Below are 18,590 nucleotides of genomic sequence, written 5' to 3' on the forward strand. Positions count from 1 at the left end.
TTATTATAGGTTATTATAAGATATTACATATGGTTCCCAATGCTATACAGTAGGTTTTTTAGATTATTTTATATATAGCGATGTGTGTATGTTAATCTCAAACTTCAAATTTATCCTCACCCTTTCCCCTTTAGTAACCATAAATATGATTTCTGTGTCTGTGAGTCTGTTTCTGTTTCCTAAGTAAAATTCATTTGTCTCATTTTTTTCTAGATCCCGCGTGTAAGCAGCATCGTATGATATTTGTCTTTGTCTGGCTTGCTCCACTCAGTATGATCATCTCCAGGTTTATCCGTGTTGCTGCCGATGGCCTTATTTCATTCTTTTTTTTTTTATGGCTGGAGATGCTCCTTGTTAGTAGCATTAAAGGAGGTGCCGCTTCCTGGTTAGAAGAGCAAACGGAATGAGGGGCAGGCTCTAGCACCTTCTGGTTTCTGGGGCTCACGGCATCTGGGGTGTCACGTGCCCGGCTCCTGGAAGCCAGGGGCGCTTTCATTTTCTGCCTTCTTTCTCCAAGCGTCTGGGTCGTGGAGTCCCCTTTGACGATGCTGTGCAGTTTGCCGTCTTTGTGTTACAGCTTTGGGGCGTCACTTCCTCATTTGTGAGTTGGAAGAATGTGGGGGAGACACCAGCTCTGCATTTCTGAGCCACGTGGCCTCTCTGGTTCCCGGAAAGGCAGTGTGTTTCTGAGGGAGGCGGCTTGCCGGTGGCCGGAGCCCACTCTCCTCGCATCCTTGCTGAGGGCCTGCTCCTCCGTGTCTGTCGGCCTCTTTGCCTGGTGAGCCCACGTGGGTCACGATGACTCTTGCCCTCAGGTGATGTGAGGAGAAAATGTGATGACGGTCTTATCAGCAACCGAGCGCTCGTAAGCGTGTGCAAAGTCTCTTCAGTCGTGTCCAGCTCTTTGCAACCCCATGCTGCCCACCAGGCGCCTCTGTCCCTGGAATTTTCCAGGCAAGAGTACTGGAGTGGGCCATTCCCTTCTCTAGGGATCGAACCCGGGTCTCCTACATTGCAGGCAGATTCTTTACTGTCTGAGCCACCAGGGAAGCAGATGTTACCGATAATGTTGAAGGTGCGGTACCGACATGGAGCTGGTTCCTGGTAGGGCCGGGCTGGCAGGCCGTTTCCTCCTGACAGTTCTAGTGGTAATGACTGTCTATGTTATGGAGGATTCTGAGGCTGCATCTGGGCTGGGGAAAGGATGCTGGGCCTAAGTTAGTCAAGCCTGGCGTGAGTATGGGCGGGTTCACTGCTGAGTGAGCGTCCTCCCCGGAATAGAAGCCTCTTCCCACTCTGGCCCTGCATCACGTCAGCAGCCCTGGGCTGCTTCTCTCACGGCGTAGCCCCTGCAGGTGCTAGTGGGCGGTTGGTGTCAGAGGGACACAAACCCTTTAAGTCGTCTGCCTTTCGGGGAATGTTGGGATCCTACCTCTTGTCCTGCCCAAGTGTGACCAGGAAACATCGTGCTCGCTCCCTTGAGGTGTGCGCTGCCGAGAAATGGAAATCCCTGTGTCTGCGAGGCAGCAGGTGTTTCTGAGCTGGGTTTCAGTGGTCCTCGGGGGTGAGACCATCTCAGCAGCCATCCTTGCCCACCCTGGCTCCCGATGGTGCTTCCTTGCCAGCAGCCTAAGGAAGCAAAATGTTAGGCGAATCTGAGCAGATTCTTAGGCTTGCAGGTTAGTAGTTGGAAGGCTTGCTTGTCAAGCTTGGGTATTTCAAAATGATTGTCTGCGTCTTTGAAGCTTTACTTGCCTGTCAAGCAGAGCAGGTCAGGGATGTTGGTTTCCCCAAGCAACACCATCTTAATAGTTGACTCCTGTTGTTTTCTTAAGTAAGTTGTTTTCATACTTTCATCTGAAAAGTTACAGTTCCAAAGGATTTAGCTTTTAGTTTGAAAAGCAAAGGAAGTGTTAGTCACTGTCGTGTCCGACTCGTTGCGACCCCACGGACTGTAGCCCCCCAGGCTCCTCTGTCCATGGGATTTTCCAGGCAAGAATACTGGAGTGGATTGCCATTTCCTACTCCAGGGGATCTTCTCAACTAAAGCTTAAACTAAGCTTTTAGTTTAATATTGGGTTATTAACAAGGTGAAGAGGGATTGGCGGTTTCCTAAGTCTCAGGGCTTGCTTGAATCAGGCAGTCCCGGAAGCAGCTGTCTGGTTCGATGGAGCCCAGGCCACCCTTGGTGTCTGCTGCTTCTCCTGTTATCATGGAGTCTGCTAGAAGCATCCAGGTGCTGCTTTAAGTGTGGGGGCAGAGTATCCTTTGAGCAGGCTGGGGAAGAGGACACCAGGCTTGTGGTGCTCAGAATTCATTGTTGGTGTAAATAGACTTGGAAGGACAACTTTCCCAAAGCCTTAAAGTGTCTTCCTCTCTCTGTTTTTTGTTTTGAAAATTAATATTATCTTTCAAAGGGAGACCTGAATGAAGTAAAGTCTTAACTTTGAAAGACATACCTTACTTTTAAAGTAAGACCTTAATATATACAAGCTTAAAAGGCATTCATCTAAGAAGTGAGGGAAAGATTTTTTTTTAATTACGCAGAACAGAGTCCTCTCAGGCCAGGGCTCACAGCTGAGGCTTGTTGGCACCTGGGATACTCTAGGCACAGCACTAACCACTCCATGCATGACTCAGTTAATCCTCACGCACAGCTGATAAGTGGATACTTCTTAGTTCTTCCCATTTTTCAGATGAGCAAACAGAGGCCCAGAGAAGTGAAGTCCTCTGCAGGAGATTACGCTGCTGGGCCGGTGAGATTAAAACCTTGGAAGCCTTGGCTCTTAATCTCCACCAACCTTGTCAACTGGAAGAGCCATTCAGATGCCAGTAACCTTTCCAGCTGGTCTGCAGCAAAGTCATTATCATTCCTGGCATGAGGTACACTCAGCCCTGGTGGTAGAAAGATGCTCTGGAGACAAACGAGATCCACTTTGTGCTGAATGGACTCGTTGGCATTTGCAGAGAGAAGGCAGAACCGCAGCGGCTTCGTGCTGCTCCAGGACCCAGGCCAGGCCGCTGCTGCCCTCCGCTGCCCACCCGGCGCCCGGCCCGTCCCCCGTCTTCCTTGGCTCGGGGCCCTCGCGTGTGCTCTTTCTCCTGCCCCGTTGGCTTGAAGGTGGAGCCCCGCGCTGCCCACTTGCCCACCATGTCCCGTGCCTTCCTCCCAGAGGCTATGGGCTCTGTGGCCAGCTCCCAGCTCATCTGGGTCCCCCAGCCTGGCTTGTTACCATCCCCTCTCCAGAGATGATAAGAAATGCTCTCGGCCACTTATCATGGTCCTTGGGTATTTGCTGTGTGAGCAAGAGGCAGTCTGCGCAGTGGTTAAGGCCGCTGACCTGGGGACCTACCTTTGAGGGTCACAATTCATCCTGCTGCTCTTGGGGGCCCGGGCCTGGGCAAGGTACTTCCCTACCCTGTGCCTCAGCTTCCTTTTCTATAAAAAGTACTTAACTCAAAGGATTTTTGGGGGAATTGGGTTATTCAATGAAATGATGTAAGTTCAGCTGGGTCTGATCAAGCAATCGCATGGAAGGAAATATTCCTATGACTTGGGTACCAATTCCACTTCTGAGCACCAGCTGTGATTCTGACGCCAATTCTAATGTGTGTGGGGTTTTTTTTTAATCCATATCAAGCAATTCTCCAGCACTAGCCAGCTGCCCAACAATTCAATCCCATCCTGTCTGTATAAAGTACATAACAATCAAGGGCCTACAGTATAGCTCAGGGACTCTAACAATGTTTTGTAATAACTTAGAAGAGAAAGAATCTGAAAAAAATAGACACAGGTGTTTGTATAACTGAATTACTTTGCTGTATGAAGTGAAGTCAAAGTGTTGCTTCATTCATCTCCGACTATTTGCAACCCCATGGACTGTAAGCCACCAGGCTTCTGTCCGTGGACTTCTCCAGGCAGGAATACTGGAGTGGGTGGCCATTCCTTCTCCAGGGTATCTTCTTGATCCAGGGGTCGAACTCAGGCCTCCTGCACCACAGGCAGGTTCTATGCCGTCTGAGCTGCCAGGGAAGCCCCACTTTGTTGTAGGCTTGAAAATTAACACAACATTGTAAATACCTCAAGTGAAAAATACTCAGTTCAGATGCCATCCAGAGATGGCACCAGACGCCACAAGTCAAGGGCTCCATCCCATGAGACTGCCCCCGACTTTGGTTGCTGACCGTGAGTTCAAGTTGTCACCTGTGCTTCCGACTGACTGGGTATAAACCTGAGGTTTCCACAACCCCCTCCTTGGGTTTGATTACTTTGCTAGAGCAGCTCACTGAACTCAGAGGAACATTTTACCCAGTAGGTTGCTGGTTTATCATAAAGATATGTAACTCAAGGCCAGTCGGATGGAGGAGATGTACAGGGTGAGGTGTATGGGAAGCGGTGCCCCCCTCCCCCAATACCTACTTTGTTCACCAACCTGGAGCCTGTCTGTACCCAGTCCTTCTGGGCTTTTATAAAGGCCTCATCATGTAGGCACGGGTGATTAACTCCCTGATCACGAGAGACTGAGCAGGTCCATCTCTAGCCCTTCCCTCCTCCCCGGAAGTTTGGTGGAGTGCCTGCAAGTACCAGCTCTCTGACCACATGGTTGGTTCCCCTGGCCTCCACCCCCATCCTTAGAGTACCTAGGGGCTTTGCACGAGTTGCCCCCTTCACATAAGATGCCTTTATTGCTCTCATCACTTAGGAAATTCCTAGGGTTTAGGATCTAGGGCCAGGAATTTGGATGAAGATCAGATATATGTATTTCTTATTACAAATCACCATTATCACAATTTCCAAAACACATGTCTGATAAAGGACTGGTGTCTAGGATATAAAAAGAACTCCTTCAACTGATAATAGAAAGACAACCCAGTAAAAGAATAAAGGTTTGAACAGAAGTTCCATCCGAGACGGTACACAAATGACCGACATGCATCTGGAAAAGACCCTGGCTCAGCATCGTTAGTCACCCGGGAAACGAGCCGCAGATTAGAAGCAGAGACACACTCCGCATGGCTGAAATGATCCCACCGCAATTCAGGGAGAAAGTGGAGCAGACAGAAGGTTCATACACGCTGGAGGTGGGGTTTACAGTGGGGCCGAAACTTAGGGCATCAGTTTGGTAGTTTCTTGAAAAACTAAACCTCCCTCCTCCCTGTGACCCAGCAGTTCCAATATGAGATACTCAAGAGACATAGACACCTGTGTCCTTATGGAGCCTTGTAGCACAATGTTCATAGCAGCTTTATTCACGGTAACCTAACCCTGGAGACAGCTCGGCCGCCTGCCAACAGGAGGGTGGAGAAGTGGGCGGGGCTCCAGGGAGTGAGAAGGAGCAGGTGGCCCGTGTGCACAGCACCACGACTCTCCGAACCCGCTGTGCCGAGCAGAAGCCAGGCCCAAGGAGTGCACACCGTAGCCCGGTTTCTCGGGAGGGGGAGGTCTAGATGGACACAGCTGATCTCTGCTGGTTGCCTCGGGGGTGGGCTGGAGCCTGGCTGGGAGGGGCAGATGGCATCCACCGTTACTGGGAGGATGTCCTCTATCTTGATGTGCGTTCCAATATATGCACATTTCAACTCGGAAAAAAGAATTAGAAATAAATACAGCACTCTAGATAGAGATGTGTATGTTTAGGGGCAGAGTATCTCTGTCTGCAGTTTACTCTGAAATGCATGAACGTTACGATGGTGTGGCAGGCTGATCACAGAGATGTCCCCAGAGATGTCCACATCCCATTACTCAGAGGCTTAACTCCATCACCGTACATGGTCAAAAGGACTTAGCAGATGCGGTTGAGTTGAGGGGCTTGGGTGGGGTGATGATCCTGTATTATCCCTGTGGGCACAGGGTCCTTATAGGAGGAAGGCAGGAGGTCTGTGTAAGGAAAAGAGAGGTGTCAGTGGAAACAGAAGTTGGAGTGATGCAGGACCACAAGCTAGGGAACGTGGGCCCCTGTAGAAGCTGGAAAAACCAAGAAACAGATTCTCCTACACCCTCCAGAGGGAACACAGCCCTCCTGACACCAGGGGGTTAGCCAGCGAAATTTAGGTCCTTATTTGTATTTTATACAGAGAGAGTGAAATTGAATTGTTAGCAGCTGGCCAGTGCTCGAGAATTGCTTGATGTGGACAAAAACCCCCATACACATTGGAATTGGTGTTAGAATCACAGCTCATGCTCAGAAGTGGAATCGGTACTCAAGTCAATTGGACTTCTGACCCCCCAGAACTCTAAGATAATAAATACATATTGTTTTAAGCCACTGCATTTGCCATAATTTGTTAAGGCAGCCGCAGGCAACTAATACAGATAGATTGCTAGAGAGAGTGATGGATCGATGGATATATAGAGAAATAATTACAGAAAAATGTTAGACTCCAGGCAGTGGTGTACAGGTGTTCACAGTCAAGTTTCTGCACACTCTGAAAATTATAATTGTGAAAATTGAGGAGAATGCCTAAGCTTGCACATCATGAGCTCTACCTAGATGTCAACCATCAGTCTCATCAAAATTACCATTGTGGCTGCTCTCCACTGTATCCATCAAATACAGAGCAGGTGCAGAAAGCGAAGACTGCAGGCGGCAGTAACTGAACAGAAGGGATAAAATATAAGGAGACCATCATGGCCTATTAATATTCGGATGGTTGCTTGCGTTTATTTAAGAAAACTTGAGAGAAGAACTCAAGTGAGGGGATTTCCCTGGTGGTCCAGTGGCTGAGACTCCTCGCTCCTAATACAGGGGGGCCGGGTTCCATCCCCGGTCGGGGAACTAGGTTCCGCATGCTGCAATTAAAGATCCCTCGTGCCGCAGGGAAGGTCGAAGATGCTGCGTGCCGAGACTAAGACCCGGTGCAGCCAAATAAAAATAAATAAATAAATAAACACCCAAAAAAGAACCTAAGTGAAGGGAGGAGAGCTCAGAAGCCAGAGCACAGTCATTGTGTTGGGCTGGCCAAAAAGTTCATTCAGATTTTTCCATAGCATCTCATGAAAAAAAACCTAAGTGAACTCTTTGGCCAGAACAGTAATTTCTGCCAGTCGTCCGATCGGGTCCAGGCAGCAAACAACGTGCAGAAATGGGCCAGGAGACCAGGTGTCCCAGGGGATTGTACTTCCTCCTCAAACTCCCTGCACTGCGACCGTTTCTGGGAACGTCTCCACTTTGTTAGGGGAAGAGAGTGTTTTAGTTAAGTCGATCTAGAAAACATATTATTAGTATAATGAGATTTTAATGATTTGAAATTTTGTTGGAGATGCACACAGCATTTCAATCTTATTGTGTGCAGCTGGGCTTGGTTTTATTTTTTGCTCGGGCCCCGTCACAAGGACACATTTCTACAATTATTATTTAGATTTTCTTTCTGAGAGCCCTGCTCGTAGGCTGCTCTTAATTTTCTTGTTTAGAAAAATCCCTTGGAAGAAAAGAATATCCTTTCTGTAAACACTTAGCTGGCTTGATCAGAAGTAGAGTGTGAGCGCTGTCCCTGAAGAGACTGATGTTTGTTTAAGGGTTGTGCCAGGTCTTTGCTCCTTGTTTGAGATTGCTACGAAGTGGAGACAGCTCCGATGTCCATCAGCAGCTGATGGACACCCATATGGCAGAATGTGATGATGGTTTTTTGGTTGCTGAGCTGTATCTGATCCTATGGACTGCAGCCTGCCAGGCTCCTCTGTCCATGGGATTCTCCAGGCAAGAATACTGGAGGGGATTGTCATGTCTTCCTCCAGGGGATCTTCCTCACCCAGGGATTGAACCCCAATCTCCTGCACCGCAAGCTGGTTCTTTACCGCTGAGCCACCAGGGAAGCCCCATAGGGTGGAATACTATTTGGCAGTAAAAAAGAGGAATATAGTGATTCAGGCTGCACTGTGGATCAACCTTGAAATCCTGATGCTCAGTGAAAGAAGCCAGACGCAAAAGGCCACACGTTGTACGATTCCTTTCGAATGGCATGTCCAGAATAGGCAAATCCACAGAGACAGGAACTAGACTAGTGATTGACAGGGGCTGTGGGCAGGAGAGGCAGGAGTGACCGCTGATGGGCCCAGGGCTTCTTTGTGGGGTCATGGGAACGGTATTAAATTGATTGCGGTGATGTTTCCAAAATTCTGTGAATATACCCCAAATCATTGAATTGCACCCTGTCAAAGGGTGAATTGCATGGAATGTGAATTCTATCTCAATCAAGCTGTCAAAAAAAAAAAAAAAAGTGTGTGGCTGAGAGCAGAACCTCAGAGCTTCTCCCGCTTCCTCCCATGTAGATCAGCATCTCTGCCTGTTTCCGAGGCGGGATCCTTAGCCTAGAGGGAGGATGGGATCCTCCATGAAGCACATGGACTTTTCCTATATGATTCTGCTTCATGTTATTGGAGAAATGTGCCGATCATAGCTTTAGAACTGATTTGATGACCCCCAGGGTTAAGACAATGGTTTTAAAATGATGCTCTGAGAGATTCAGGGAGGGGGAATGAACCCATATGTGTTAGGGTCCTGAGTACTTCTGAGGGGTCTTATTGTTGGCACAGATGTCTCCTGGGGCTTCCCAGGCTGCTGAGGAGCCTGCCTGCCCATTGAGGATACATAAGAGACGCGGGTTCCATCCCTGGGTCGGGAAGAGCCCCTGGAGGAGGGCATGGCAACCCCCTCCAGTATTCTTGCCTGGAGAATCCGCATGAACAGAGGAGCCTGGCGGGCTGCTTTCCACGGAGTTGCAGAGAGGCAGACAGGACTGAACGACTAATAGTTTCTATTTCACTGCTGGCCCCGCTTCCCGTCTCTCGCTTGTTCATTGTGATTTGTTAATCTTTGAGCCTTCCAGGCACACCGTCATTCATCAGCGCATTCACTGAGCTTCCTCGAGACCAGCTACCACGGTGGGATCGGTGACCAGTGGAGTGACCTTGAGCTCTTGTGGTGTTGATTCTCCCTTCACTCTTACTGTCCACTTTTTGAAAAAGGGAAAGTGAAAGTCGCTCAGTCGTGTCCAGCTCTTTGAGACCCCCTGGACTGTAGCCCACCAGGCTCCTCTGTCCTTGGAATTCTCCAGGCAAGAATACTGGAGTGGGTGGCCATATCCTTCTTCAGGGGATCTTCTTGACCCAGGGATCGAACCTGGGTCTCCCACGTTGCAAGCAGATGCTTTACTGTCTGAGTCACCAGGGAGGCCCACTCTTTACTCTCCACTGAATGAACGCCAGTTCACTGTTGGCTGAGGGTGTATTTTGGGCTCTGTGTGTCTAGGCTGTGTGCCAGCATCACACCCTATGTAGCTTCATAATAAATTTCTTCCACTTTGTTCTTGCCTTTTCAAGATTGTTTTTGCTCTTCGGGGTCCTTTGAGAGTCCATGTGAATTTTAGGGTGGATGTTATATTTCTGTAAGAATTGCAGTTGGGATTTTGGTAGGGATTGCATTGAATTTCAAAATTGGGTAGGATTGTCATCTTAACAATACATCTTCCAACCCAGGAACACGGGGTGTCTTTCTGTTTATTTAGGTCTTTTTCCCTTAGTGTCCTTCTGCAGGGATACGTAGTTCTCAGCGTGCAAGTTTGCCTGCTTGGTTAGATTTGTCCCTGGTGGGCCGTCTCTGGATGCTGTTGTAAGTGGAACTGTTTTTGTGTGCCAGGTGTTAACTGGTTCCTGCACTTCAGGGCCCCCGTCTCTTGCCCACTTGCCTGGTTCTTACCTTTCGCTGGGGTCTTGCCTTTGTGCATGGATATCCCTGACAACCAGGGGAGGTCGTTCAGCTGGCAGGGCCTGGCCGATGGGGGTTGGGGGCCGGGCTGGGGGCTGACTGCAGTAGGGGATAAGCCCGTTGCCCTGGAGGTGGACCAAGTTGGCTCTCAAGTGGCCATGTGGCACGTCTGATAGAGGCTGGGGTCGGGGCACAGAGGATGGTGCAGCTGACTGTCATGAAGCCAAGGCAGGCTGTCTCGGTGACGCCTTATCTCGTTATGCAGCCCCTGGATGCACCTGATTAAAAGGGGCACTTACTGCCCTGGCAGCGTCAGCCAGACTGGGTGCTAGCCAGGGATTGTTGCTGTTCAGGCGTTAAGATATATCCAGCTCTTTGCCACCCCATGGACTGCAGCATGCTTAGCTTCCCTGTCCCTCACCAGCTCCTGCAGGTTGCTCAAACTCACGTCCATAGAGTCAGTGATGCCATCCAGCCATCTCATCCTCTGCTGCCCTCTTCTTCTTTTGCCTTCAATCTTTCCCAGCATCAGGGTCTTTTTTCCAGTGAGTCAGCTCTTCACATCAGATGGCCAAAGTATCAGCTTTAGCATCAGTCCTCCCAATGAATATTCAAGGTTGATTTCCTTTAAGATTGACTTGTTTGATCTCCTTGCTGTCCAAGGGACTCTCAAGAGTCTTCTCCAGCACCACAGTTTGAAAGCATCAATTCTTTGGTGCTCAGCCTTCTTTATGGTCCAACTCACACCCGTATACAACTACCAGAAAAACCATAGCTTTGACTATAGGGACCTTTGTCGACAAAGTGATGTCTCTGCTTTTAATACGCTGTCTAGGTTGGTCATAGCTTTGCTTCCAAGGAGCAAGCGTCTTCATTTCATGGCTGCAGTCACCATCCGCCGTGATTTTGGAGCCCAAGATCCCAGTAGGGTCAGCCAGAGCAGGAGCTAGACAAGGATGGCTCTGCAGAATCCCGGCTGAGCCCGCAGGGCACTCTCATGGGCTCATTTCCTCCACTGGTTCAGGACAGCAGAGGGCGCGGCTGGGGACTTGGAGGCTGAGGCTGAAACCAAGCAGGACCCTGTGCGGCTCCTGGGCACAGAAGCTTTTTTGCGACAACGCCCCCCAGCCCGCCCCGGCCCGCCCCCGCCGCCCATTTCTTGTAGGCAAGACTCTAGGCTCCACGACCTTCCCTGAGTTCCAAAGGGCAGATTCTAACAGTTGCTAATTGAGGGAGGAGCCTCCAAGAAATCATCTGAGGCAGGATGAAAAGGGCCTTAGAAGCTTCCTTGATGAGCAGCAGGGTTTCCGTGCCAGAGTCTGCTGACCAAGCCTCAGGACCCTCGCTGATAGCCGCGACAGGGGAGCGGCAGCCTGGTCTCCGCTGGCCTTGAGGATAAGCGAGGGCCTGCACGGAAGGCTGGTGGGAGCTGTGGTTTGCCTTCCTTCTCGTTTTTGGTGCCTCCTCCGAGCCAGCACCCTCCCCAGCCCTGCACACTATCTGCTCCTCTGTCCTCGCAGCAGCCCCAGGGCATATTATGATCCCATTTCACAGATGGGGAGTGAGGACGGAGAGGCCCTCAGGGCTTGTGCGCGAGGACCTGGGCTGCATAGGAAACCTCTGCCCACTCCTCGGCCTGGACCACACCCTGGAAGCTCAGTGACCACACCCTGGCCACTCCAGGACGTGGTTTTAATGGCATTTGGGAGAGTGGCTGCGAGAGGACGGGGCTGACTTGTGGTCGCTCTGTTGTTCAGTTGCTCAGTCGTGTCTGACTCTTTGTGATCCCATGGACTGTAGCACGACAGGCTCCCTGTCTTTCACTGTCTCCTGGCGCTTGCTCAAACTCATGTCCATTGAGTCGGTGATGCCATCCAACCATCTCATCCTCTGTCGCCCGCTTCTCCTCCTGCCCTCTGCCTTTCCTGGCATCAGGGTCTTTTCCAACGACTCGGCTCTTCGCATCAGGTGGCCAAAGTACTGGAGCTTCCGCTTCAGCATCAGTCCTTGCAATCAATATTCAAGGTTGATTTCTTTTAGGATTGTTTGGTTTGATGTCTTTGCAGTCCAAGGGACTCTCAAGAATCTTCTCTGACACCACAGTTCAAAAGCATCAGTTCTTCGGTGCCCAGCCTTCTTTACTGACAACTTTCACGTTGGTCCATGACCACTGGAAAAACCATAGCTTTCACTATGCGGACCTTTGTCTGCAAAGGTTCCCCTGCTGCCTTCTGCAGGGAGAACGCAGGGAGGCACTGACTCGTTCATTCATGTTTTCATTGTGCAGCCTTGGGAACAGAGCCTGTACAAAGCTGGCGCAGTCCCTAGGTGGTCCCGGAACAGACAGACCAGACCCTGATGCTTTCCAGGGACCAGGGTCCTTAGCACATGTGTTGGTCCAACCCTGGCCTGGGGTCAGGGAGGCAGGCACTCCTGCAAAGGTGTACTTGAGCTCTGAGCTGGGGCATGTATTGGATTTAGCAGGAAGTGAGGACAGACGGGGGGCGGGGATTAGCATGTGGGAAGGCCGAGAGGTAGGTGTGGGGGTGGGTGGGCAGGGAGAAAGAAGGTTGTGAGGGGAAGGTTGTATCCCTCCCAGTTCCGGTGTTAAAGTCCTAACCCCTGGTCCCTTGGTGTGACCTTGCTTCGGAGGGAGGGTTTTGACAGAGGTAATTAAGTCAGAGTTAGGGCGGAGGGTGGGCTCTCGTCCAATGTGAATTGCATCCTTATTTTAGGGGAACTCAGGACACAGGGCTTCCCGGGTGGTGCTCGTGGTGAAGGACGCGCCTGCTAATGCAGGAGATGTAAGGGAAACAGGTTCAATCCCTGGGTCGGGAAGAACCCCTGGAGGAGGAAATGGCAGCCCACTCCAGTATCCGTGCCTGGAGAATCCCATGGGCAGATGGAGCCTGGCAGGCTAGAGTCCACCGGGTCACAGAGTTGGACACGACTGAAGCGACTGAGCTTCAGGACACAGACTCACAGAGGGAAGCAGTGAAGACGGGGGGAGCAGGCTGCCGTCCACAAGCCCAGCAAGGAGCCCTTAGGAGAAAGCACCCTGGCTGGCGGACCCCCAGCCTCCAGGACTGTGAGACAGGACTTCCATTGTTTAAGCTGCCCCCGTCTGTGTGCTTCCTCGGGGCAGCCCCTGGACAGGAAGACAGTGTCTGGTTGGATCACGGAGTGGGGCGGGGAGTGTGACCCGTGAGGCATGAATAACACAGAGGACCATGCGGAGGCCAGTTTCTGGCCTTGCCCATCGTTGGCAGAAGCAGCACTGTCCACGCAGGTCGAGGACCAGAGCCAAGCCAGTCTCACACCGTGGGGAAGCCTGCTCCTTCCTGGGCCGCCTCTTTCACGGTGTGATTATTTTTAGAGAAGAGGACTGGCAAAGATGACGAGTCATGGAGCTTTGCTGCCACGAGACAGGAGGGAGGCAGGGTGTCAACTTAGAGGCAGGCCTGGGCACGGCCATCCGCCTCCCCACGGACACTCAGGGGCCATTCCAGCCCTGAGTGGATGAGAACAACCTTTGCCGGAAGCCCAACAGAGAGAAACAAAACACCCCAACCCTAGAGAAACCGGGCTGAGGGCATTGCACTTGAATAGGGTGAGACTTAAATCCTCTTTACTTCCTTATGGAGGGAGAGTCAGCTTTGAGCCAGAGAAGTGCTGGGCAGGATCCTTTTTAGGGGTAAGTGACGCAGCTGCAGCTGCGGTTGTTTCAAGCAGAAAGGTTTGGCTCGGATAAACGAGCCTGAGAAGAGACAGAAGGGGCTGGTCTGGGAGGACCCGCCCAGAGATGGGAGCTGGTGCTGAAACGGAGCAGGCCCTGTGGTCCCTGGCCCCCATGTCCTCTTCCTGCCTTTTGTCTGTGGAAAAACTTTCGCCAAAGAATGAGTTTAGTCACAGACGTGAGAAAATGCAGAAACAAAGGAAAGCAGTCAGAGAAAACCCAATAATAGGAGTTTAGTCATTAAGCACGGGCGAGGGCCTGCAGTTCCTTCTCAGGGGCTGTAGATGATATTCTGAGCCACATCCTGTGAGCTGTCTTATAGACATGGAAGCCCTCACCGGGTGGCGACGTTAACTACCTGAGGACCAGACTCTAGCTGTGATGTAAGTGGCTGCAGTTCTGAGCACTGGGGAACGAGCCGACCCTGGTATGGAAGATTAACTGCACTTAAAACAATCAAGGTAAGGCCAGTCAGACCACTGATGGCCAATTTCAAGACGACTGTTAGAGCTGACTGCTGTTTCTGCATGGAGCTTCCTCCCTCCGCCAGTAAAAGCTCTGGCTGTGCGTGGGGAGTCTGCCTTTGGACAGGCGTCCAACCCCTTACCCCTACCCCCTGGTTGTGCATGCTGAGCGTGCAAGCTCAGTCGTGTCTGACTCTGTGCTACCCCATGGACTGTAGCCCGCCAGGCTCCTCTGTCCATGGGATTCTCCAGGCAAGAGTACCGGAGTGAGTTGCCATGCCCTCCTCCAGGGGGTCCTCCCGACCCAGAGATCGAACCCGAGTCTCCAGTGTCTCCTGCGTTGGCAGGCAGATTCTTTACCCCTGAGCCACCTGGGAAGCCCCCGGTTGCCAACATCTGAAATAGAGCAAACTTTCCTTTCCACCGACCTTGCCTCCGTATTGGCTTTCGAGCGTTTGAGAGCAGCCGGATCCCACTTCTGGTCTCAGTGAGACCCTGCCCCGCCTGCTTCGCTTGCCCTGCCTCCCCTCCCCTTCCCTCCAGTCAGGTCACCTGAGCACCCTCAGCCCATCCTGTCCCCTATCCTGTGTGTCCCATCCTGTCTCGGGTGGCCGGTGGGCTCCACTTCAGGTTATCAGACTCTAGCCCTGAGGTCTCCAGCTGCAAGTCCAGCTCTCTGGCTCCAAGGTGAGCTGACTTCTGAAACAATGAGGACTGAGTCTCGTGTGCAGATGAGGAAGCAGAGGCCCTAAGACGGGGTAGGGACCTGGGGCTCTGGTTGGGTTATCTTCTCAGTGTAGGTCCTGCATGAACTCAGAGTTCTCGAGTGTCGCAATGAAGGCCGCCAACCATGACTGTGATTGGCAAGTGGCGTCAAAGGGACCTGTTTTCTCCCCGGCCTTGTCCTCTTTTCCGGCCCTGCCTGAGAATGGAAGGTCCGTTTCTCCAGGTTAGCCCGGTCTGATTCGATTTGGATGTTGTTCCTCACTTTGAACTGGCTTAAAAATATCCACCTGGTGAAAATGTGAGCAGGGGGACCCTCCAAAGGCAGAGGTTGATTTGATTTCTCCAGCGGTAAAAGGCCCTGTGAGGCTGCGTCCCCGCGGCCGGAGTGCTCCATGATAGCTTTTATTGTTCTCTGTTGGAGTGATCCAATTTGGAGCACGGCTTCTGAGCGTGTTGCAAGGAACTTTAGGGACTGCCGTAGCCCTGGAGGTTCAGGCTGGAAAGCAGACTCAAATTGATGCTTCATTCCTGTTAAAGGCAGCCGATTTCCGCCCAGAACATGGTCTCAGCCATCCGGAACACAGAGGCAGTGGAGGCTAGTGCCCAAGCAGTTGGCACCTGACTCAGCCCTTGCTCTTCTCCGTTGGGGATTGGATCTGGATGCTCCCACTGTGAACGAGCCTGGCGCAGAGCTTCAGATTTGCTGTCGCGGGCATGCAAGGTCCTGGGTGTGCCCCTGGGGCTGGACTTGCCCAGATTTCTTCCTCTGCCTCCCAGCCATCATCTAGAGAGGGCTCTGCAAACCATTGCTGTAAAGGGCCAGACAGCAAATATTTCAGTCTTGTGGCAGCTACTCAACTCTGCTCTTGTAGCCAACAAGCCGCCATAGAAAATACACAACCGATGCGCCTATGTTCCAATAAAGCTTATTTACGAATTCAGCCAGGGACCAAAATCGGGCCCCGGACCATAGTTGACTCCTGATGTGTGTGTGTGTGCCCCGTCGCTTCAGTCACGTCTGACTCTTTGCGATCCTATGGACTGTAGCCCACTGGGTTCTTCTGTCTGTGGAGTCCTGCAGGCAGGAATACTGCAGGGGGTTGCCACGCCCTCCTGCAAGGGTCTTTCTGACCCAGGGATTGAACCTGTGTCTCCTACATCTCCTGCTCTGCAAGTGGATTCTTCACCCTCTGAGCCGCCTGGGAAGCCCGACTCCTGACCTCTGGCATAGATCCTGCTCTCTGGATTTGGGGTACATTTTTAGTCCTTTCTGACTTCTTAAATTTATTTAAAGAGAAATCCCCACCCCCTCTCCCCTGCAGTGATGTTCGGCACCCTTTAAGACTCCGTGTGCGGATCGGTGGTGAGACCTGGGTCATTTGTCCCCTCTTAGCTTGGTGACCTTGAGCCGGGCTCAGCCCTGTCCCCTTCTCTGAACAAGGGATGGCAGTGTCTCCCTCCTCAATCTCCAGGATTGCTTTAAGAATCACACTCGATAACGCGTGAGGAAGGACCTTATGAAGCGTCACGGGTCATCTGAGTGTGCACACATTTGTCACCAAGTACGTGTGGAGGAGTGCATTGGGCAGAAGAGTGAAACCAGAAGCTGAGACCAGGGAAGGGGGCATTTATTTCTGCCTGTGCCACGCTCATGCCCCGGTGTCTGGCTTTGGCCGTCTAATCTGCTGGATTGCGTCCCCGGCGGCCTGTGGCTGTCCCTGGGGCAGCCGGCTTTCAGGCTCCATCCGGGCTGAGTAGCAGCCACGAAGGGAGAGGCATAGATCTCCTGTGACACTTCAAGCCGTCCAAGCTCTCCTGCCGGTGAGTGGAAAAGGTCTCCTTTGACAGGTGCTGTGTAATCAAAGACATGGGCTTTGTAGCCGCGAATTCTCTGCTGCAAAATAGACATAATTCTTCTGAAGCGAGAGCGAGGGCCCGGAAGAGCTGTTCCGCTGCTCAGGCTGTTTACAGGCACCGGGGGGATTATGACAAAGAGGACAGTGTCCTGCTGGCCTGGCTGGAGCCGGATATAGCCTGTGACTCTGTCCCTGGGCGTATGGCCACGGGCTTGACCTGTGCCGGGTCAGTGAGCCTGTGAGCAGGGGCTCATAACAAGCGGGGGTGGCCCCAGCTGGGACAGGGGACAGGCAGCTACCCGTGTCCCCTCTCCCCTCTCAGTGGCAGGAGTCTGTGGATAATTGACTGCACTTAACACATTATTGACCGGAGATGTCTTAGTGTATTTTTAGAGGATGTTACAGTTAGCATCTCTGGGCAAAGTTGTCAGAGCTTAAAATTGATCAAGGGTTCATCAGACAGCTTGTGATTGCCGTTATCATTCACATTTTTGCTTCATTAGGTTTTTGTTTTGACCTTGTGTGTGTCATAAAGGTGAAATTTTTGAAAATGACACATTGCAAAATTTTGATCGAAGAAGAATTTTTCGGTGAATTTTATGCAGCTCCTGTATCTGATTGTTCAAGTGATTTATAGTCCAGTGTCTCAGAAGATGGTAGTTCTTCAGCATATAGTTCTGACGTAGATGATGTGAGTATTAAGACCAAGAAAAAGACAAAAAGCCTAGTGATTGATTCTGATACAGAGAGTGAAAATGAAACTCATGGTGCTGGAGAATATGCCTTTGCTTCTTTCTACAGAAGAGTGGATTGGAGATAACATTTCCCGAAAACTAGAAGACTTTACGGGCATGTCAGGTACACTATTGAATGTAATAACCCGCAAAGTGTTAGTGAAATAACAGAGATGATTTTTGGCTGGCCAAAATAAAAATCACTGGTCGCAGGTGTTAGTCGCTGCAAAAATCCCCGGGTTAGTAATTAATAAATGAAGCTCAGGGCAGAAATGCTTAGCTTCTGTGAATGTCATCAGCGGACCAAGAAGGGCCGGAGAGAAACAAGGGTGAAGATCTGTTGTGGGGCAGAATTGTGGCCTCTGAAGAGCTGCTCAGACCTTAGCCCCGGGACCTGTGAATGTGGCCGTTTAGGGTAATAGGGTCTTTGCAGATGTGATTAAGATGTAAGTAAAGGGAATTTCCTGGTGGTCCAGTGGCTAGGACTCTGTGCCGTTGCTGCAAAGGATGTAGGTTCCATCCCTAGTCCGGGAACTAAGATCCTAGAAGCTGTGTACATGGCACGCCCCTCCTCCTCCCCCGAAAGATGTAAGTAGAGATGAGGTTGTGCTGGGGTGGGATGGGCTCTATCCCGTGTGACTGGGGCCCTTAGACGAGGAGGGGGAGAAAGACGTGAGAGGGGAGGCTGTGTGAGGAAGAGCAGGGGGCCGAGGGATGCGGCCACAAGCCAAGGACTGAGGGCCACAGCCAGACACCAGGAGGAGGCAGGGACTGAGGGCCACAGCCAGACACCAGGGGGAGGCAGGGAGCGTCCTCTCGGGGCCTCTGGGTGTGTGTGGGGTACCGTCCTGCCCACACCCTGGTCCCCAGACTTCTGGCCTCTAGACTGTGAGTGAGTGAACATCTGTTGCTTTCAGCCACCCAGGCTGTGGACGTTGGTCGCAGCCGCCCTGGGACACACATACAGCCTCAGCTGGCCACTGACCTGCCAGTTGCCTGGTTTCAGCCAGTTGAGGTCGTGAGTGAAATCCGAAGGTCGCAGGGAGAAGTCAGGTCAAATTGGAGGCCTTGGCCGAGAGGTGGTGTGGATGGGGACAGACAGGCAGGCCACGCTGGACTTGCTCAGATGCTACTGGCTAGACGTGGGGCGGAGGGAGGTCTTCAGCCTACTCTTTTCCCCTGGTTCTAAGAACTGAGGAAAGAATTTCCATCCCTGCTGTAACCCCAGCCCTAGATCCTCCACGCCATGGCAATATTAGATGATGGTGTTGTGATTTCTGTTAATCATTGAAAAGCCAGCAAGCTTCGTCTGTAAAGGTCCAAAGAACAAGTGCTTGAGACTTTGTGAGCCCTCTGGTTTCTATCGAAAC

At 51.5% G+C, this 18,590-nt stretch overlaps 1 protein-coding gene across 5 annotated transcripts in view; it reads left to right on the top strand.

Annotated features, from left to right (window-relative positions):
• The window catches only part of PARVB (parvin beta), a 113,463-nt gene that overhangs the window by 9,291 nt on the left and 85,582 nt on the right, over positions 1-18,590 (top strand). The window contains exon 1 of one of the 5 annotated variants that reach the window (XM_069581715.1): positions 16,175-16,451. The exons of the other annotated variants lie outside the window; for them this stretch is intronic. The gene's annotated coding sequence lies outside the window, so the exon portion shown is untranslated. Of the gene's footprint in view, positions 1-16,174; positions 16,452-18,590 lie in introns of those variants that run through there. 5 annotated transcript variants of the gene reach the window in all.

Source organism: Ovis canadensis, chromosome 3, assembly GCF_042477335.2.
Source record: "Ovis canadensis isolate MfBH-ARS-UI-01 breed Bighorn chromosome 3, ARS-UI_OviCan_v2, whole genome shotgun sequence".
Classification (NCBI taxonomy): Eukaryota; Metazoa; Chordata; class Mammalia; order Artiodactyla; family Bovidae; genus Ovis; species Ovis canadensis.